Here is a 20,267-nt window from a genome sequence, read left to right as displayed (position 1 = left end):
AGTAAGCAAAAGAGAGCTGGGTGGCTATATTATCAGACAAAATAGACTTTAAATCAAAATAGTTTACAAAGATGAAGGGCATTATATATTGATAGAAGATTTGATATAGCAAGAAGATGTAATAATTATAAACATATATGTACTTAATAGAGCCCCAAAATATATGACAACAGTGATAGAATTAAAAGTAGAAATAGATACTTCTAAAATAATAGTTGTAGACTTCAATACTCCACTCTCAATAATGGATAGAACAACCAGACAAAAGATAAATAAGTAAATAGAGAATTTTAACAACACCATAACCTAATAGATCCAGCAGATATTCCAACAATACACAAAAATTAACTAAAAAATAGATCAAATACCTAAACTTAAAAGCCCAAACAAAAAGAAAACAAACAAACAAACAAACAAACAAACAAAAAAAACCCCAAAAAAACCAAACCATAAAACTCCTAGAATAAAACATAGGGGAAACCTTTATAACATTGGATTTGGCAATGATTTCTTGGATATGACACCAAAAGCACAGAAAACAAAGTAAAAAGAAAAATAAATTGGACTTCATTAAAAATAAAAGCACATTATAGCACATTATTAAGAGAGTGAAAAGACAACCAATAGTAGAAAAAAATTGTAAATCATATATTTGATAATATGTAGAATATACAGAGAAAAAAAAACAACCCAATTTAAAAATGGGCAAAAGATTTGAATGGACATTTTTCCAAAGGAGATATACAAATGGTCAATAATCACATGAGAAGATGCTCAACATCTTTAGTCGTTAAAGAAATGCATCAAAACCACCATCAGATACCACTTCACACACTTTATACTTCATAAATTAAGGTTATTATTTTTTTTAAAGGAAAATAAGAAGTGTTGCCAAGGATGTGGAGAAACTTAAACCCTCATGCATTGCTAATAGGAATGTAAAATGGCACAACTGCTGTGGAAAACAGTTTGGTGGTTCTTCAGAAAGTTAAACATAGAATTATGATATAATCCAATGATTCTACTCCTGGTATACCAATGTTCATTGTAACATTATTCGCAAGAGTCCGAAGGTAGAGACAACCTGAGTGTCCATCAACAGATGAATGGATAAACTACATATGGTATATACATAGAATATTCTTTAGCCATAAAAAAATTAAATTTTAATACATGGTACCTTGAAAACCCTATGCTAAGTGAAAGAAGTCATTCACAAAAAAAACCACATAAGATATGAATCCATTTATATGAGATGTTCAGAACAGACAAATCTATAGAGACAGAAAATAGATTAGTGATTGCCAGAGGCTAGGTGAAGAGGGAATACCAAGTGACTGTTAATGGGTATGGGGTTTCTACTTGCAGTGATAAAAGTGTTCTAAAATTATGTACGGGTGATGGCTGCAGAACTATGTGAATATATTAAAAATCATTGAATTGTACACTTTTAAAGAGTGAATTTTATAGTATGTACAGTATACATCAATAAAGTTGTTATTAAAAAATAATCAGGTAATTCATCATATTAACCGAATAAAGGAGAAAACCCATATAATTACACCACAGATGCAAAAAAGCTTCTGGAAAGATTCCCACCATTTCATGATTCATAAATCCTCAGAAAACTAGAAATAGGGAACTTCCTCACACTAATAAAAGGGCATTTATGAAAAACTTACAGCTAATATTCATATTTTATGGTGAAAGACTGAATTGCTCACCTATAAGATTATGGACAAGGAAATGATGTCCATTTTCACTGCTTCTATTTAACATTGTACTGGAGACCCTAGCCAGTGCAACAAGGCAAAAAAAAAAGAAAAGAAAAGAAAAGGCACACAGAATAGAAAGAAATAAAATTGCCCTTATTTGCAGAGTATATGGTTGTTTAGATAGAAAATCCCAGGTAGTCTATAAAACAACTTCTAGAACTAATAAGTGAATTTATCAAAGTCACAGGATACAAGGTCAATATACTATAATCAATTGCATTCTTATGTACTAGCAGCAAACAATTGTAAAAAAAAAAATCAATTTACAATAGCACCAAAAAAACAGAATACTTAGGAAAGAAATCTAACAAAAGATACCCACAATTTCAATGCTTAAAACTACAAAATGTAGCTGAGAGATATTAAAGAAGATTTAAATTAATGCAGAAATATACCATGTTTATGGATTGGAAGACTCAATATTGTCAAGATGTCAATTGTCCCCAAATTGATCTATAGAGTCAACACAACCCCGATAAAAATTCTAACGGGCGTTGCATTTGTATATACCAATAATAAAATATCAGAAGGAGAAATTAAGAAAACAATCCCATTTACAATTGCTTCAAAGACTGTAAAATACCTAGGAATAAATTTAATCAAAGAAGTAAAAGATATGTACTCAGAATATTATAAAACGCTGAAGAGAGAAATTAAAGAAGATACAAATAGATGGAAACACATACCATGCTCATGGATAGGAAGAATTAATATCGTTAAAATGTCCATACTGCCTAAGGCAATATACAGATTCAATGCAATTCCTATCAAGCTACCAAGGACATTTTTCACAGAAATAGAACATACAATCCTAAAATTTATATGGAACCATAAAAGACCCCAGATAGCCTCAGCAATCTTCAGAAATAAGAACAAAGTGGGAGGTATAACGATACCTGACATCAAATTATACTACAAGGCTACAGTAATCAAAACAGCATGGTAATGGCATAAAAATAGACACATCGATCAATGGAACAGAACAGTGAGCCCAGAAATAAATCCAGGCCTATATGGTCATTAAATCTACGACAATGGAAGCAAGAATGTATGATGGGGTAAAGACAGTCTATTCAATAGATGGTGCTGGGAAACCTGGACAGACACATGCAAAAAACTGAAGCTGGACCACCTCCTTACACCATATACAAGAATAAATTCAAAATGGATTAAAGACTTAAATGTAAGATCTGAAACCATAAAACTCCTAGAAGAAAATATAGGAAGAAAGTTTATAGACATTACCTGGAATAAGAGTTTTACTGATATATCCCCTCGGGCAAGGGAAGAGAAAAAATAGTCATGTGGGATTACATCAAACTAAAAAGTTTTTCACAGCAAAGGAAACCATCAATAAAACAAAAAGGGATCCTACTGAGTGGGAGAACATATCTGCCAATGATATATCCGATGAGGGGTTAATATCCAAAATTTATAAAAAACTCACTCAACTCAACTCCAAAAAAACAACCCAATTAAAAAATGGGCAGAGGACATGAAGAGACATTTTTCTACAGAGGGCATACAGATAGCAAACAGACATATGAAAAAATGCTCAACCTCACTAATTATTGGAGAAATGCAAATAACCACAATAAGATACCACTTCACCTCAGTCAAAATGGCTATCATCAATAAATCAACAAACAAGTGCTGGAGAGGATGTGGAGAAAAGGGAACCCTCATGCACTGTTGGTAGGATTGCAGATTGGTGCAGCCACTATGGAAAACAGTATAGAGGTATCTTAAAAAACTGAAATGGAACTAACTACGTTATGACCCAGCAATTCCACTCCTAGGTATCTATCCAGAGAAATCCAAAACTCTAATTCGAAAAAAATTTATGCATCCCGATGTTTATGGCAGCACTATACACAATAGCCAACACATGGAAACAACTGAAATGCCCATCAGTAGACAACTGGATTAAGAAACTGTGGTACATTTATACAATAGAATATTACACAGTCATAAAGAAGAACGAGGGCCGGCCCAGTGGCTCAGGCGGTTGGACCTCTGTGCTCCTAATGCTGAAGGCTGCCGGTTTGATTCCCATATGGGCCAGTGAGCTCTCAACCACAAGGTTGCCGGTTTGACTCCCACAAGGGATAGTGGGCTGCGCCCCCTGAAACTAACAATGGCAACTGGACCTGGAGTTGAGCTGTGCCCTCCACAACTAAGATTGAAAGGACAACAACTTGACTTCGAAAAAATCCTGGAAGTACACACGGTTCCCCAATAAAGTCCTGTTCCCCTTCCCCAATTGAAAAAAAAAAGAAATCTTACCATTTGCAACAATATGGATGGACCTAGAGAACATTATGCTAAGTGAAATAAGTCAGACAGAGAAAGACAAATACCATATGATTTCACTTATATGTGGAATCTAAAGAAAAGAATAAATGAATGAACTAATCAGAAACAGTCTCAGAGACATAGAGGAAAAACTGAGGGTTGCTAGATGGGAGGAGGGGTGGGGATAAGGGGGAAGGTGAGGGGATTAGAAAGCACAGTCGGTAACCACAAGATTGCCACGGGGATACGAAAGTCAATTTGGGGAATGTAATCAATAATGTTGTAAAGACTTTGTAGGGTATCTGATGGACACGTCTCATTAGGGAGACCATCTCAGGGATGATGTAGATGCCTGATCACTGCACTGTACACCTGAAGCTGAAGCTGAATAATAATGAATGTCAACTACAATTATATCTATATCTATATCTATATCTATATCTATATCTATATCTATATCTATATCTATCTATCTATCTATATATATATATTTATAAGAAGTGGAGTACAGCATTAGGAATAGAGACAGTGGAAATGTAATGGCTATATGCGATGTCAGTGGGGTAGTAGATGGGGGGAGGAGGGTTATCATTGTGTGAGGGATATAAATGATAAATGTCTAACTATTACATTGTATTGTACACCTGAAACTAATAAAAATATTCTAAGGGGCTTTTTTTTTTTGCAGAAATTGACAAGCTGATAATAAAATTTATATGGAGATGCAGAAGACCCAGTGAAGCAATTTTTAAAAAGAAGAATCACTTCTTGGTCTTTGGCTAAGGTCAAGTATAGTATCTGCTATTATCTAATATGTCCTCTACCGAGGATAATATAGTAAATGGGTTTTTGGAACAGGGAGACAGAATAGGAGCTTGTTCCATCTGCTTCACTCCTTGATTTGGTATTGTAGTATTTCCAGGAATGATGCACAGAGAAAGAGGATAAGAAGAACAATACGAACAAAGTCAGAGATATTATCCAACCTGAGTTCAAGACTAACTTTACACCTATAGGAATCAAGACAGTTTGGTACAGGTAAAAGGGTAGATATATAGAATACAATAGAGTTCAGATAAAAACCTATCCATATATGGTCGATTGATTTTTTACAAAATGCCAAGGCAATTCAATAAGAGAAAGACAAGTCTTTCTAGCAAACAATGTTTGATCAACTGGATATCCATAGGAAGGAAAAAATGAATATTGACTCTTACCTCATAGCATACACAAAAATCAACTCAATGTACTCATAGATCATAGACTTACATGTAAAAATCTAAAATTATAAAATTTCTAGAAAAACACATACAGGAGAAAATCTCTGGGGTAGGCAATGGAGATAGAATTCAAAAAGCCTGACAGTGAAAGGTTGATCAATTAGACTTCGTCTAAATTCAAAAGTTTTGCTTTTCAAAAGATACTATTTGAAAAATAAAAAGGCAAACCACATACTGGAAGAAAGTATTTGCAAATCATATTATATATTTGATAAAGGGCTTATACCCAGAAGATACAAAGAACTCTTACAACTCAGTAATAAGACAATCCAAATTTTTTGAGTGGGCAAAAGATTTGAATAGGTCTTCATAAAATGAAGTGTACAGAAGGAGCACATGAAAAGATGCTCAACATCACCAGTCATCAGTGGAGTGCAAATGAAAACCAATAGCGAGCTATCTACACATTCATTAAAATGGCTGAAATTAAAAGGACTGACTACACCCTGAGTTGGTGAGGGTGTTGAACAACTAGAACTTTTATCTTCTACTAATGGGAATGTAAAATATTACTACTACTTTGGAAAACAGCTTGGCAGTTTCTTTAAAAGTTAAAATATACACTCACTATGTGACAGCCATTCTAGGTCTAATCCAAGAGAAATGAGAACATGTAACTACACAAAGGCTGGTACACAAAGGCTGGTATTCATGGAAGTTTTACTTGTAACAGCTCAAAATGGAAACAACCCAAATAGCTATTAACATGTATTATAGTTATACAATGGATATCTACTTAGCTCTGAAAAGAAACTGGATTCCATTTACATAAAATTCTAGAAAATGCAAACTAACCCATAGTGACAGAAAGAAAATCACTGGTTGCCTGGGGATGGCGGGGAGAGATTAGAGCAAATGGGGAGGAATGGTAGGGAGGGATTACCAAGGGGCATAAAGAAACTTTTGAGGATGATAGAAATGTGATTGTGGGGATGGTTTCACCATGTATGTATACTTAAGTCAAACTCATCAAGTTACACAAATTTAAATTGTGCAACGTATTGTACATCAGTTATACCTTACTAAAGTGGTAAAACAAAAATGCACATACACATTACAGTATCGTGCTTTGTTCACATTAATTATAAATCTCAAATGAGTCACAGCTATACAAATAAATATACTTTATGCTTTAAAGTACATTTAAAAATGCTGTGCATTATACATTATTCAGATATGCCATAACCTTGTTTTAGCAGTCCCATTTTAAGGAACATTTAAGCTAGTTCCATTTTGTTACAGCATGTTATGTTTAACTGAGCATCTATCTGTATCTATCTATCTATTATTCATCTTTGTGCACAAGCAGAGGTTTATCTGTAGAATAAATACCTAGAAAACTGTGGGCTTTCCTGGGATGGTCATCATCTGAGCAGAAGGAAGAAGAAACAGTCAGCTCAGGATGTGCTGTGTCTACACTACAAATGGGGAGATTTAAACAAAGGAGAGAGAAACAGCAGGAAGGTATAGACGTGAAAAAATACCTCACCATTGAAGCATAAGACTTGACTGCTCCTCATTTCTGAACTCAGTACACTAAGTTCGAGGGGAAGCCAGATTTCATGGACATAAAGGAGTCGGTCAAGAATAAAAGAGCCAGTCCTTCATGTTTTGTCTTGTCTCCCCCATAGCAATTTCTTCATTATGCATATTGGGCCATGTCTTATATGATTGTGCCAAACACTGACTGCACTTACATAGATAAGTACCTGTAGCCACTGGTCCATTTATTATTAACTTCAACTCTAGGTGTCCGCCAGGGGGCATTAGAACCCAGGACTATGGCTCTCCTTTCCGAATAGCCCCTGTGGATCCAGGGTTTGTATCTCTTGGCTCATTTGCTCAGCTTTCTGTAGCTGGGCAGCGGCAGCAGCTGGCGGCGCCTCCTTCCAATGCCCTAGTAAGGTTTTGAAATTGAATTGCTTGGGTACATGTGAGCCTGGCCCCTTGAGGACCTCCGGGGAGCTCTGACTTGCTACATAGGGAGAGGGCACAGTCTGTTCTTGGTCCTGGGACCACATGGCCTGGGTTAGCAAATAGCCCCATGCCTAAGAATTCTTTCAGATATCCCTCCCTTCACCTCAAGGCAAATGGTCCCTTCCTAAGAACTCTTCGTCCAATCAGATTGTCTGTTCACATACCAGTCCTGATCCCACACCTCACTTCACTCCTGCCTCAGCTCAGGCATTTCTAGGCCCTGTGGGGACTCTAGGGAACTAAGCACCTACCATTTCTGGTTGCACACTGGAATCACCTGCAGAGCTTTTACAAACTATGGATGCTGAGCCACTCCCCAGAGGTTCCAATTTAATCGTTCTGGGCACCAGTGTTTTTAAAAACCTCCCATATGATTCTTACCGAGTTTCCCTGAAAATAAGACCTAGCTGGACAATCAGCTTTAACGTGTCTTTTGGAGCAAAAATTAATATAAGACCAGGTATTATATTATATTGTACTGTATTGTATTATATTATATTATATTATACCCGGTCTGGGTCTTATATTAATTTTTGCTCCAAAAGACGCATTCGAGCTGATGGTCCAGTTAGGTCTTATTTTCGGGGAACCACGGTATATGCAGCATTATTGAGAATCTCTGGGCCCAAGGCCTTGCTCTATCAAAGTGTAGATAGAAATGCAGAATCTCAGTACCCTATTCCCAAGCTGCTGAATCAGAATCTGCATTTCAACAAGATCCCCAGATTATTCTGTCGCACCCTGAAGTTTGAGAAGCAGGGATCTAGTTAGCATATGACTCTGCTTCACTCATGCTCAGTGCCCTGGCCTGACTCACAGCCTCCGCAACTTTCTCAAGCTGGAGCAGTGGCTTTCAGAAGTTTTGGATTGAACCTACAGAAACAAATAGATTTCCTATCAAGAGGTAGAGCACATGTATGTGTATATATAATGAAACAAAAATGTCACCAAACAAGACCTTTACTACCTGAATGAAAGTGATGCACTTTCATTCATTCAATAAATACTGTTGGCACCTCCTGCGTGCTAGACATTGTTCTAGGTACCTGTGCCAGGCTATTCCCAGACAAAAATACTTGTGATCGTGGAGTTTACATTGTGTGTGTGTGGGGACGTGGGGGGGAGGATTGTCAGAAAGTTAAAAATAAATTTTGAGTATGAAGGGCATGCTAAGAAAATTCAGAGCCCCTCCTCCCAGTGATAGGGCAGCCTGCGGACCCAGCTCCTAGCCCAACTGGAGGCAGCTTTGGGCTGTGAAGTTTAGAACCCAAAGGCTTAGGGCCTGAGGGCCAGTTGGCCCTGTAACTGACTGCATCTCATTTATAAAATGGGTGTAATAACAAAACAACTCCAGACAGAATTGTCCTAAAATTCAGACATCAGGGAACTGTGTAAGAATGGCTCTTTCTGCACCCCCATTGTCTGGTATTGGACCCAAGGGCCCTGGCCAGAGGACAGTAGAGCAATTTTCTTTTGCACCTCTCCGGATGTATGTTATACTTCAATAAAAAGTTGAAAAAATTACATTCTGATATTTTCTACTCTATTATTGTCTTCCTTTATTAAAAAAAAAAAGCCAGTCAAAACCCACTAAATTCAGTTCACCTCCTCTAATAGGCTGTGGCAGTAGTTTAATAAACATTATTTTAGAAAACAAAACAGAACAACAACCAAATATCTTCAGCTCAATCACTCAGAAGCATCCACCACTCTTGGCTGAGCACCTGCTTGCAGGTATAAGCTAGGCTATCTGTCACCACCCCGCAGGTGCCTTCCTTGCCCTCCTGCTTCCCCCACAGTGCAACCATCTCACAGTGGAGATTCTTTACGTGCACCACCACAAGCCTCGCTCAGGCAGCTTGGTCCACCTCCACTTAGAAATAGACCTGACAAGCCCTTCTCCCTGCAGAGTCATTCTGCTGTGGGCAACTCTCCTCAAGTTCCAGATCTAGGAAGAGATTGGCACAGGCATGTTAGGGGGTTAGGGTTATCCCTGCAGCTACCTCCTGAATCTTCTGAGCCTTATGCTTCAGATTGTATCTCATTTCCTCTGTTACACTGTCAGCTCTCTGGGGGCAGAGCAGTCTCCCTGGTGTGTCCCTGGCTACTAGTACTGGAGTCACAAAACAATGCAGAGAAGGAGACGGCTTCAAAGACATCTCCCAACATAGCCCGTGCTCAAGGTGGTTTGTGGGAACAGTCCAGGAGCTGGGACTACCGTGTTTCCTTGAAAATAACACCAGGTCTTATATTAACATTTGCTCCAAAAGACGCATCAGGGCTTATGTTCAGGGGATGTCATCCTGAAAAATCATGCTAGGGCTTATTTTCCAGTTAGGTCGTATTTTCGGGGAAACACGGTAGGTGGATGGGGGAAAGAAGCAGGAGGCCTCTTTTCTGTGAGCCTAAATCTCCAGATAACCCTGCACTATAAGGATGTAAGAGGCATGGATCTGGTTTTTGAGGGCAACTGGAGGAGAAATAGGAAAATGGGGAGCTGGGCTCCTCTAAGAGAATCATCTATCAGTACTAAGGATACAGGCGCTTTGACTCCTTGCTTTGTTTGATTTGGAGCTTGATTTACCAGCAGAGAAGCTTGCTCCAAATCAGTTGTTTGCATCTATTGACCCCCCCCCGCCACTCACCCCCCCAAAATCCACTCAGAACTAATGCCTCCCAAAGCAAGGCTCTTGGGTTTGGTGTTGCTTTGTTGTGCCTTAGTGGTTCAGAGCAGACTTTGGAGTCAGAAAACTGAATTTGAATTCCAGCTTCACCACGAGCTGTATGATCCTGAGCAAGGTACTTTAACCATGCACGTAGAGCCTCAGTTCTGCTGTCTGTAAAATGGAGGTGATAATGTGTACTTCATTGAGTTGTGGTGGGGGTTGGATGAGAATAAATGCCATGTGCAGGGCCTTACCCATAGGAAGTCTCCAAAAACCTTAGCAATTGTCATTACTGAGGGAGGTTGGGGAGAGGATGCCCCTCAGATTCCTTTCCCCTGATTTTCTCCCCTGAGAAACAAGAGGGAAGACCTTAGCCTAGAGTCCTGCCTGCCCTAGACCCTCTCTTGGACCTGGTAGGGTACATTTATCTCCTGCTCAGCAGCCCTGGCTCCATGGGGAAGGGCAGCTGTTACACACACTGTTATCAAATGATTTAGTAGAAAGTTGCCCTGCCCACCTCACAGGGCAAGATGCCATGATCCAAATCCACCCAGTCCAGCCCCCGCATTGGTGTCTGGAAACATCCTCTTCTCATTGCCCTACTGTCCTCTGGCCAGGGCCCTTGGGCCCCATCCCAGACAATGGAGGTGCAGAAAGAGCCATCCTTAACACAGTTCCCTGATGTCTGATTTTTGGGACAATTCTGTCTGGAGTTGTTTTATTATTACACCCATTTAATAGATGAGATACAGTCAGTAACAGGGCCAACTGGCCCTAAGCCTTTGGGTTCTAAACTTCACAGCCCAAGACTGCCTCCAATTGGGCTAGGAGCTGGGTCTGCAGGCTGCCCTATCACTAGAAAGAGGGGCTCTGAATTTTCTCCTTCAGGGTTGGGGGAGATGAGGGCCTAAGAGGAAGCAGTGCAGGGCAAAGCAAGGTTCCCCCACCCCCACCCCCTTGCCTGGGATGCTTTCTGCCTGTGCTTCTGGCAGGAAGTGTCACAGGCTTCAGACCAGCTCTCTTTCAAGTATCCTTCCAGTAAGTACCCTCTGCCTTCAGCTGGCCTCAGGGAAAGGGTGGGTGTGGCCCAGGTTCCTATGCCACTGGACTGCGGTTTAGAGATTAAGACTAGAAACCCTCTCTACAAACATTCATGGATTGTGACCTTGTAAACTTTCCAATCCAACCTCCTCATTTTAGAAACGAAGCAACTGAAGTCACATGGAAATGACCTTTTACACTGTCACATGGTAAATCAAAAGCAGCTGAAGTGCTACTTAGAATTCTAGACTCCTATTTCAGTGCTCCTCCATTGGGTGTGGTTGACTGCACCCTCGCATTGTGAACTCCCTACCTTCTACTTCACCTCTTCTTCCTTTTTTGGCATCACAGGAAGGCGCAAGCTGGGCCTGGGGTAGAGAGAAAGATGAAATGAAGACAGCCAGAGATAGGGGGACTGGAGAGGGGACGGGGGTGGGGGGGTGGGGGGGTGGAGTAAGAGGTACCTGACCCTTTAAGAGGGCGGGCCGGACCCCGCCCCCTCGAGGCAGCGCAGGCGCACGCGGGCTCCAGGAACTCCGGCGGGAGGGCGGGCGCTCCTGGCTCGCGGGCCGGCGCGCGGGGCCGCAGCACCTGCGGGGGCCGGCGCAGGGCGCGGCGCCCGGTGGGTGGACGTCGACGCCCGGAGGCGAGGGCGGGGAGGCGTGACGGGGACGTCGGGCTGACTGCGGAGCGGAGGGGACGCGACCCCGCAGCCCCCTTCCCCGGGGGACGGGGCGGAAGGAGCGGGTGGGGGGCGGTGTGAGCGAGCGCGGAGGGCAGCACCATCTGGAGAGGCGGGACCGCGCGGCCTCTGGGGGGCAAGCGAGTGCGCTGGGCAGTGCGGGCGGGGGACCCCAGGCGGGGCGCGCAGGAGGAGCGTGGTGGGCTCAGCCCAGCGCTGCCAGAACAGCAGCCGCAGCGGGTCGGGGTTCTCAGCTGGGGCCCGCAGCACCTCCGCGGGCTGAAGCTCGGCGTGGAGGAGCAGGGGGGCGTGGGTCCGGCCGTGCAGGAGGAAGGCGGGGTGGGTCCGGGGGTGCAGGAGCGGGGCGGCCGCGGCCACGAGCCCAGCCTGGGGGTGGTGTGGGGGCCGCCAGACGGCGCGGACTGGAGGCGCCCGCCGCTGTGGACGGGCTCCGCGAGCTGGCCTGTGGTGCAGGAGGAGGGGCTGGGGCCCCACAAGCAGTACCAGGAGAAGGGAGGCGGCATCCCCGCAGTGCAGGAGCGGGGGGAGGCCCGCGCCGGGGTGCAGGAGCGGGGGGAGGGGAGTTCACGCAGGCCACTGCAGCTGTCCGAGTTCGGGGACCGCTCCTGGGAGCGCGGGGAGGGGTTCGAAAGTTCCGGGGAGCAGGGTGAGCAGTATTGGGAGAGCTGCGGGCACCACAGACGGGAGGCGGTGGTTCTAGGAGAGGTCCCTACTCGCCGAGGGAGACTCGAGGTGGTGGGGAGGGCGCGGCCTGTGGGGCCCCAGGGGCCTGAGGGGGAGGGACGCTTGGGGGTGCAGGAAGCAAATTGGCTGCCCGGGGTGCAGGAGGGACAGGTGGTGCTGGCTGTCCAAGAAACATACCTGGACGGGAAGAGGTCCCAGGAGGGAGAGGCGCCCCCTGAGGGGCACAGGATCCGGAGGCGCAGGCGGAGGAGGAGGTGGTAACCTACTGGCTGGCTGTCGAGCCAGGATCGCTCTAGGGCCAAACCGAGGGCAAAATGTAGGAGTTTGGGGAGTGGGGAGCAGAAGAGCGCTGTGAACCTGAGAGCGTTGGGAGCCACTGCCCGAGTGCAGGCAGTGTCCTGCTGGATCGTCTTCTGCCACCTCATCCTGGGCATCATCGAAGCTGTGTCTACAGGGAGGCAACAGAAGGCAGCAGGTAAGGAAGCCCCATTTCTGTTCTCAGCTGGAATTGGTGTGTTTGGAAGCAGGGGGGCTGCAGTTACCTCAGGAGAGAGTGGTCTCTAAACTGCCTTTGTTCCTTCCCCTGTGTTTAAGTCTGGGGAGGGAGAAAGCAGTGCAGTTTTCCCATCAGCCAGGCAGGAACCCTCCCTCCAGTGCTGTATATGCCAGCTAGAGTGATGGGGCATTTCCTTAGAGTCTAGACTGGAGGTGAGACTGCCTGGGTGGCTGCCAGGCCTGGGCAGAAGGAAGAGAGGGATAGCCCCAGGCTGAGGTTGCAGAGGAAGTAGTCACCCCTCCACCTGTTTATCCGTGGAATTAGGGGTGCCTCCGTGCCATAGCTGGGATGGTGCGATCAGCATAGGTTGTTGCCTTATGTCCTCAAAACCACATTCTAAAAAAGGGAAGAGGGCAGCATTGCATTAACAGCGCCTTATCTTGTAGCCCTGTTGGCCACGTGAGCAGAGGTGTGAGTATGGCAGCCAGTGCCTTGGGCACGAGGCTGACCTGCTCCCGCCACACCTTCTTGTCACAGTTGATTAATACTGAGGGCCCAGAGCCAAGGATGACTAGTGGGCAGAAGGGTGGAGCGCTACTGGAGAGGGAGTCTGTCTCCTTATGGGCTCTCAGTACCCCGGCCTGAAAGGGATGGGAGAGAAGGAGGTATTTGCATCGCTGGACTCGGGGCATCCTCTGTGTCCCAGACCTCAGCCCCACCCACTCGAGGTGGACAGATGGGCAGCTGTGGCATCATGGGTTCTGTACCAGCTGGGGCCAGCTCCTCGCCCAGCCTAGAGGTGGTATTTACAGGGGTGCGGGCTAGATTTGGCTTCCTGTTGACTCCCTCATGGCCTGGGTGCCAGGCCTACACATTCCTGGGCCAGAGGGGTTGGTTGGCCAGCTTCTGGGCCGCCTCCGACTAGGGCTGTTCCCCTCTTATCTGGTACTGTCTGGGCTTTTGCTTCGCTCGCCCTTGGGGGCCAGGGGGAAGGTGTGCAGAATTGCTGCCTGCCTCAGGGCCTTATGTGGGACCCATCTCTGCCCCAGCCCAAGGTGTGGCTCTGAGTCACATGGTCCCCAAGCCCCTGTATGAAGCAGACTGGGTGGAGATAGTCCTCTCCTGTAGAGACAGAGCGAGTGGTGGTGACGTTCTAGGCAGGAAGCCAGGCAGCTGCTGGGACTGTGCTAGAGGAGCCGGTTAGCCTGCTCCTCCCTCACTCAGACTCAAACCCAAACCCGTTTGTCAGCTTCATCCCACGCTTGCCTGTCTCACTGCCACCCCAAACACTTATGCACCCGAAGTTCAGGTGCTGTGTCCACGGCGCCTGGCTCTTCTGGGATGACCAGACTGGGTCTGGCGCTTTGGCTTCAATGCAGAGAGAATTGCCTGTTTAAACACACACACAGCACACATCATCACCCTATTTCAGGTGGACTTTTTTGAATTTGTGGTGGATGAAGATGAGAAGGCCTCTGACAGGTCTGGATTTAGACTGCTTACCTGCTGTGTAACGTCTTGAGGCAAGAGAACATGTCTGGACTTGTCTGCTGTGGGCCATGCCTTTCCCTGCAGTGTCCCGAGTGCAGAGGGCTCAGACCCTTCTTTGCCAGCCTGGTACCCACTTCCCCAGGAGCCCTGGCTGGCAGATGTAGGGGAGGAGAGACCAGTGCTCCCAGATGATTTGCTCTGGCCCTTAAACCTGTGATTATCCCCTACCTTGTGCTTTATTCTGGAAGATGAAGTGCTTTTTTTGTTTTTGTTTTTAATAATAGTTGTATTGAGGTATAATGACATATGGTAAATGGAACATATTTAAAATATGACTTAATGTTTTAACATATGTATATATCCACGAAACCACCACCACAATCAAGATAATGAACATATTCATTATTCCCAAATCCTCAAAAGTTTTTTGGGCCCCTTTGTAATCCCTCCATCCCACCCCTACGTTGCCATCCCCGTCCCCCAGATAATAGATTGGTTTGCTTTCTGTCACTATTCATTAGTTCACATAACCTAGAATTTTATGTGTATGGAATTATACAGCATGTGCTCTTTTTTTGTCTGGGTCTTTTCACTCACCATAATTATTTTGAGATTCATCCATGTTGCGAATATCAATAGCTCATTGCTTCGTATTTCTGAGTAGTATTCCATTATCTGTAGATAGCATAGTCTATTTATCCATTTACCTGTTGATAGGTTGTTTTCAGTTTTTGGTCATTACAAATAAAACTACGAATATTTGTGTAAGTCTTGGTATGAACAAAGGCTTTTTATTTCTTTTGGGTAAATCCTTAGGACTAGAGTGGATATCTGGTAGGTGTACATTTAACTTTTAAGAAACTGCCAGGCTGTTTTCCAAAGTAGTTGTTCCATTTTACATACACAAGCTGTGTATGCAAGTTGTAGTTTGTTCACTTCTTTGTCAGCACTTGGTGTGATTGGTCTCTTTAATTTTAGACATTCTGATAGGTATGTAGTGGCATCGCATTGTGCTTTTAATTTGCATTTCCCTAATGACTAATGTTGTTGAGCATCTTTTCATGTCCTTATTCATCATCTGTATATCTTCAGTCATGTGTGTATTCAAATTGTTTACCCATTTTTTAATTGTATGGGGTTTTTTTCCTCACAATTTTGAAAGTTCTTTGTATATTCTGGATATAAGCTTTTTATTGGGTATATGATTTGCAAATATTTTCTTCCAGGCTCTGGCTTGCATTTTAATTCTCTGAACAGTGTCTTTTGAAGAGTAGAAGTTTTAAATTTTAATGAACTCCAATTTACCAACTTATTTTTTTGTAGATTGTGCTTTTGGTGTCATGTCTGAGACATCTTTGCCTAACCCAAAGCACAGTGTTTTTCTCCTATATTTCTTCTAGACGTTTTATAGTTATGGGTTCTCCATTTTGGGTTAATTCTTGTGTATGGTGTAAGGTATGAATTGAAGTTCAGTATTTTTGCATGTGGAGATCCAGTTGTTCCAGCACCATTTGTTGAAAAGACTTCTCTCTGGAATTGCCTTTGCACCTTTGTCGAAAATCAGTTGTCTGTATATGTGTAGACCTAATTCTGGACTCTGTTTTGTTCCATTGATCTATTTGTCTTTATCTTTACAAGATAGTACTACAGTATCTTGATCATTGTAGATTTATAGTTGTCTTGAAATCAGAGTAACATCTGATTTGTTCTTCTGTTTCAAAATTGCTTTAGTTATTTTAGGTTCTTTGCATTTCTATATGCATTTTAGAAGCAATTTGTTAATTTCTACAAAAAACCTGGGATTTTGATTGAGATTGCATTGAATCTATAGATCAATTTGGGGAGAATTGATATCTTCGCAGTATTGAACCTTCTGACCTATGAACAATAGAGATCTCTATTATTTATTTAGATTTTTAAGAATTTTACCAATGTTTTGTAGTTTACAGTGTATAGATCTTTCACATCTTTTGTCAGATAGATACTTAAGTATTGCATATTTTTAGTAGTTGTTGTAAATGGTATCTTTTATGATAATTCAGTTATTTTTTAATTTTTTCATCTTAATTGTCATAAAATATACATAACACAAAATTTACCATTTTAACCATTTTTAAGTGTACAGTTCAGTAGTGTTAGGTACATTCATATTGTTGTGCAACAATCATCACTATCCATTTTCAGAACTTTTTTCATCTTGCAAAACTGAAACGCCATACTTATGAAACAATAACTCTCCATTCCTCCCTCCACCCCAGCCCCTGGCAACCACGTTCTACTTTCTGTCTCTATGAATTTGATTACTCTAAATACCTCATAGAAGTAGAATCATACAGTATTTGTCCTTTTGTAACTGGCTTTTTTCACTTGCCATAATGTATTCAGTGTTCACCCATGTTGTGTAAGAATTTCCTTTTTTAAGGTTGAATAATAATCCATTGTATGAATATTTCACATTTTGGTTATTTATCCGTAGATGGTTGCTCCTGCCTTTTGGCTATTGTCGGTAATGCTGCTATAAGATGGTATTATTTTTTCAAATTTCAGTTTCCGATTGTTTATATATATAAATACAAAATATGATTTTTATATATTGACCTTGACTCTTGCCACCTTGCTAAACTGACTTATTCTAGTAGCTTTTTTGTAGCTTCCATTGGATTTTATACATTGACTGTCATGTCATCTGCTAGTAAAGATAGTTTTACTTCTTCTTTTCTGATCTTTATGCCTGTTATTTCTTTTTCTTGCCTGATTGCACTGTCTGTATCCTCTAGATGTTGAACAGAACAATAGGTTCCTTGTTCCTGATCGTCAGGAGAAAGCATTCAATCTTTCACCCTTATGTGTGATATTACTAGCTGGAGGTTTTTCATATGTGATCTTGATCAGGTTGAAGAAGCTCCTTTCTATTCTTACTTCACTGAGATTTTTGATAGGAATGGATGTTGGATTTTGTCATATGCTTTTTTTGTGTTTATCAAAATGATCGTAGGATTTCCTTTTTTGAAAGTTTTTTAATGTTGAATTACATTGATTGATTTTCAAATGTTAAAGCAACCTTACATTCCTGAGACAACCTGTACTTGGTCATGATGTGCTATTCTTTATATGTATTGTTGGATTCTGTTTGTTAAATAATTTGTTAAGAATTTTTGTATCTATGTTTATGAGGATAGTTTTCCTTTTGTATTGTCTACAGGATTCATAATATACATCTTTAACTTATCATAGTCTATCTTCAAGTGATATTAGTACAAGAGCCTTAAAATAGGATATTTTCATTTCTCTCCTCCTTTTATGCTGTTAGTATAAAAAATTACCGTGTTTCCCAGAAAATAAGACCTAGCCGGACAGTCAGCTCTAATGCGTTTTTTGGAGCAAAAATTAATATAAAACCCGGTCTTATTTTATTATAATGTAAGACCCGGTCTTATATCACATAAGACCGGGTCTTATATTAATTTTTGCAAAAGACGCATTAGAGTTGATTGTCCGGCTAGGTCTTATTTTCAGGGAAACACACGATATACATGTTATAAACCCCACACTACGGTGGTATTATTTTTGTTTAAACAGTCAATTTACCTTTTAAAGTAATTTAAATAAAAAGAAAACTATCTTAACTATTTAGTCATGTAGTTGCCGTTTCCAGTGCTGGTCATTTCTTTGCATAGACCAATATTTCTCTATGGTCTTGTTTTTCCTTCTGTCTGAAGGACTTCTTTAACATTTATTGTCATGTAGGTCTACCTGCTGATGGTGAATTCTTTCAGTTTTGTATGTTTAAAAAGTTTATTTAGCCTTTATTTTAAAAAGATGTTTCCACTTTCTGATTCATCATACCCTTATGGAGAAGAGCGTCACTCTTGAGGTTGAACCCTTAGATACAATAGAAAATGTAAAGGCCAAGATCCAGGGTAAGGAAGGAATTCCTCTTGATCAGACTGATCTTTGTTGGCAAGTAACTGGAAGGTGGACGTACTTCGTCTACAGCTTTCCAAAGGAGTCCACTGTTTATCTTGTGTTGAGACTTTGTGGTGGTGCTAAGAAAAGGAAGACGTTTTACACTACTCCCAGGAAGAATAAGCAAAAGAGAAAGAAGGTTAATATTACAAGGTTGATGAGGATGGCAAAATCAGTTGCCTTCGTCGGGAGTGCCCTTCATATAAATGTTGTGCTGGAGTTTTTATGGACAGCCATTTGGACAGACATTTTTGTGGCAAATGTCATCTGACCTATTGCTTCAACAAACTGGAAGACAAGTAATTGTATATGGGTTAATAAAAAACATGAACTAACAACAAAAAAAGATATTTCCATTGGAATTGAATTCTTGTTAGCTTTTTCCGTGAGTACTTTAATGACGTTGGGCCACTGTCTTCTCATTTCTGTTGTTTCTGCAAAACAATCTGCTGTCATCTTTATCTTTGTCTGTATGTAACATCTTTCCCTCGCCCTCCCCAGCTACTTTTTAAGATTTTCTCTTTATCACTAATTTTGAGCAAGTTGATTATGAGGTATGTTGGTGTAGTTTCCTTTATGTGCTTGGAGTTCACTGAACTTCTTGAGTCTGTGGGCTTAAGTTTTCAACAAATTTGGAAAATTTTCAGCCATTATTTCTTCAAATATTTTTTCTGTTCCCCTTTCTCTTTTCCTCAGGAACTCCAAGTGTGTGTGTGTGTGTGTGTGTGTGTGTGTGTGTGTGTGTGTTGGGCCACTTGAAATTGTTTCGCTGCTCACCAACGCTTTGTTCTTTTAAAAAAGAATCATTTTTACTTTTTGTTTTATTTTGGATAATTTCTAGTACTGTCTTCAAGTTCACCAAGTTTTTCTTTAGCAGTGTCTAATCTGCCTTTAATTCCATTCAGTTTATTTTTTCCATCTCCTACAGTATGGTTTTTATACTAGAAGTTCAATTATAGTTCTTTAAAAATATAGTTACAATTGTTTGTTTTTGTCTACTAAGTCTAATGTGTGTCACTTCTAAGTTGGTTTGATTGATTGCTTCATCTCTTCACTATGGAGATAAAGCTTCATTGCATGCCTAGTAATTTCTCATTGGATGCCAGACAATGTAAATTTTACCTTGTTGGTTGCTGTGCATTTTTCTATTCCTATAAATATTCTTGAGCTTTGTTCTGGGATGTAGTTACTTGGAAACAGTATGATCCTCTTGGGTCTTGTTTTTCAAATTCATTAGGTGGGACCAGAGCTGTGCTCAGTCTAGGGTTAATGATTCCCCACTGCTGAGGCAAGACCCGTTTGTGTGTTCTGCCCATTGCCTAGCTTTTCCAGTCTGACTGTTAGAAATAGGCACTTTTCCCAGCCTTGTGAGCACCAGTCACTGTTACTTGTAATCCTGTTGGGGTTATTTTTTTCACCCAACCTTAGGTAGTTTCATTCATGTGATGATCAGGACTCAGCTGAATATTCAAGGGGACCCTTTACAGACCTCTGTGGTGCTCTCTCTTCTCTGATTCTCTGTTCTGTGGACTCTGGCCACCTGAGTCTCCCCAGACTCTCAGTTCCTTCTCCTCAGTTCAGGGAGTCTTTTGGGATCTGACTGGTTGCCTTCTCTGTGGTGTAGCTTGGAAACCCAACTGTAGGGCTGAGCTCCTTTGTTTTCTGTCTCATAGGTATCACTGTCCTTTGTTTCATGATATGATGTCTGGTGTCTTGAAAACCATTTTTGTATGTTTTGTCCTTTTTGTTGTTGTTATTTCAGTCAGGAGGTTCAATCTGATCTGTTATTCCATCTGGGTCACAGATGAGGATTTGACTTTAATTCCCTCATTCCCACCCTTCCACCCTTTAACCCTTCCCATCTTTCAGTCCATCCACTCTAGATTTATCTCA

At 41.9% G+C, this 20,267-nt stretch overlaps 1 protein-coding gene and 2 pseudogenes across 1 annotated transcript in view; all 3 read left to right on the top strand.

Annotated features, from left to right (window-relative positions):
• Nucleotides 1-4,830: 4,830 nt before the first annotated feature.
• Nucleotides 4,831-5,008, top strand: LOC117014664 (uncharacterized; annotated as a pseudogene).
• Nucleotides 5,009-12,333: 7,325 nt separating this feature from the next.
• The window catches only part of TNK2 (tyrosine kinase non receptor 2), a 39,205-nt gene continuing 31,271 nt past the window's right edge, over nucleotides 12,334-20,267 (top strand). The window contains exon 1 of the mRNA XM_033129343.1: nucleotides 12,334-12,896. The gene's annotated coding sequence lies outside the window, so the exon portion shown is untranslated. The remainder of the gene's footprint in view (nucleotides 12,897-20,267) is intronic.
• On the top strand, nucleotides 16,784-18,677 carry LOC117032710 (ubiquitin-40S ribosomal protein S27a-like; annotated as a pseudogene).

Source organism: Rhinolophus ferrumequinum, chromosome 2 (genome assembly GCF_004115265.2).
Source record: "Rhinolophus ferrumequinum isolate MPI-CBG mRhiFer1 chromosome 2, mRhiFer1_v1.p, whole genome shotgun sequence".
Taxonomy (NCBI): domain Eukaryota; kingdom Metazoa; phylum Chordata; class Mammalia; order Chiroptera; family Rhinolophidae; genus Rhinolophus; species Rhinolophus ferrumequinum.
Note: the sequence above shows the minus strand (reverse complement) of the source record. Positions and strands in the feature narration are given on the sequence as shown.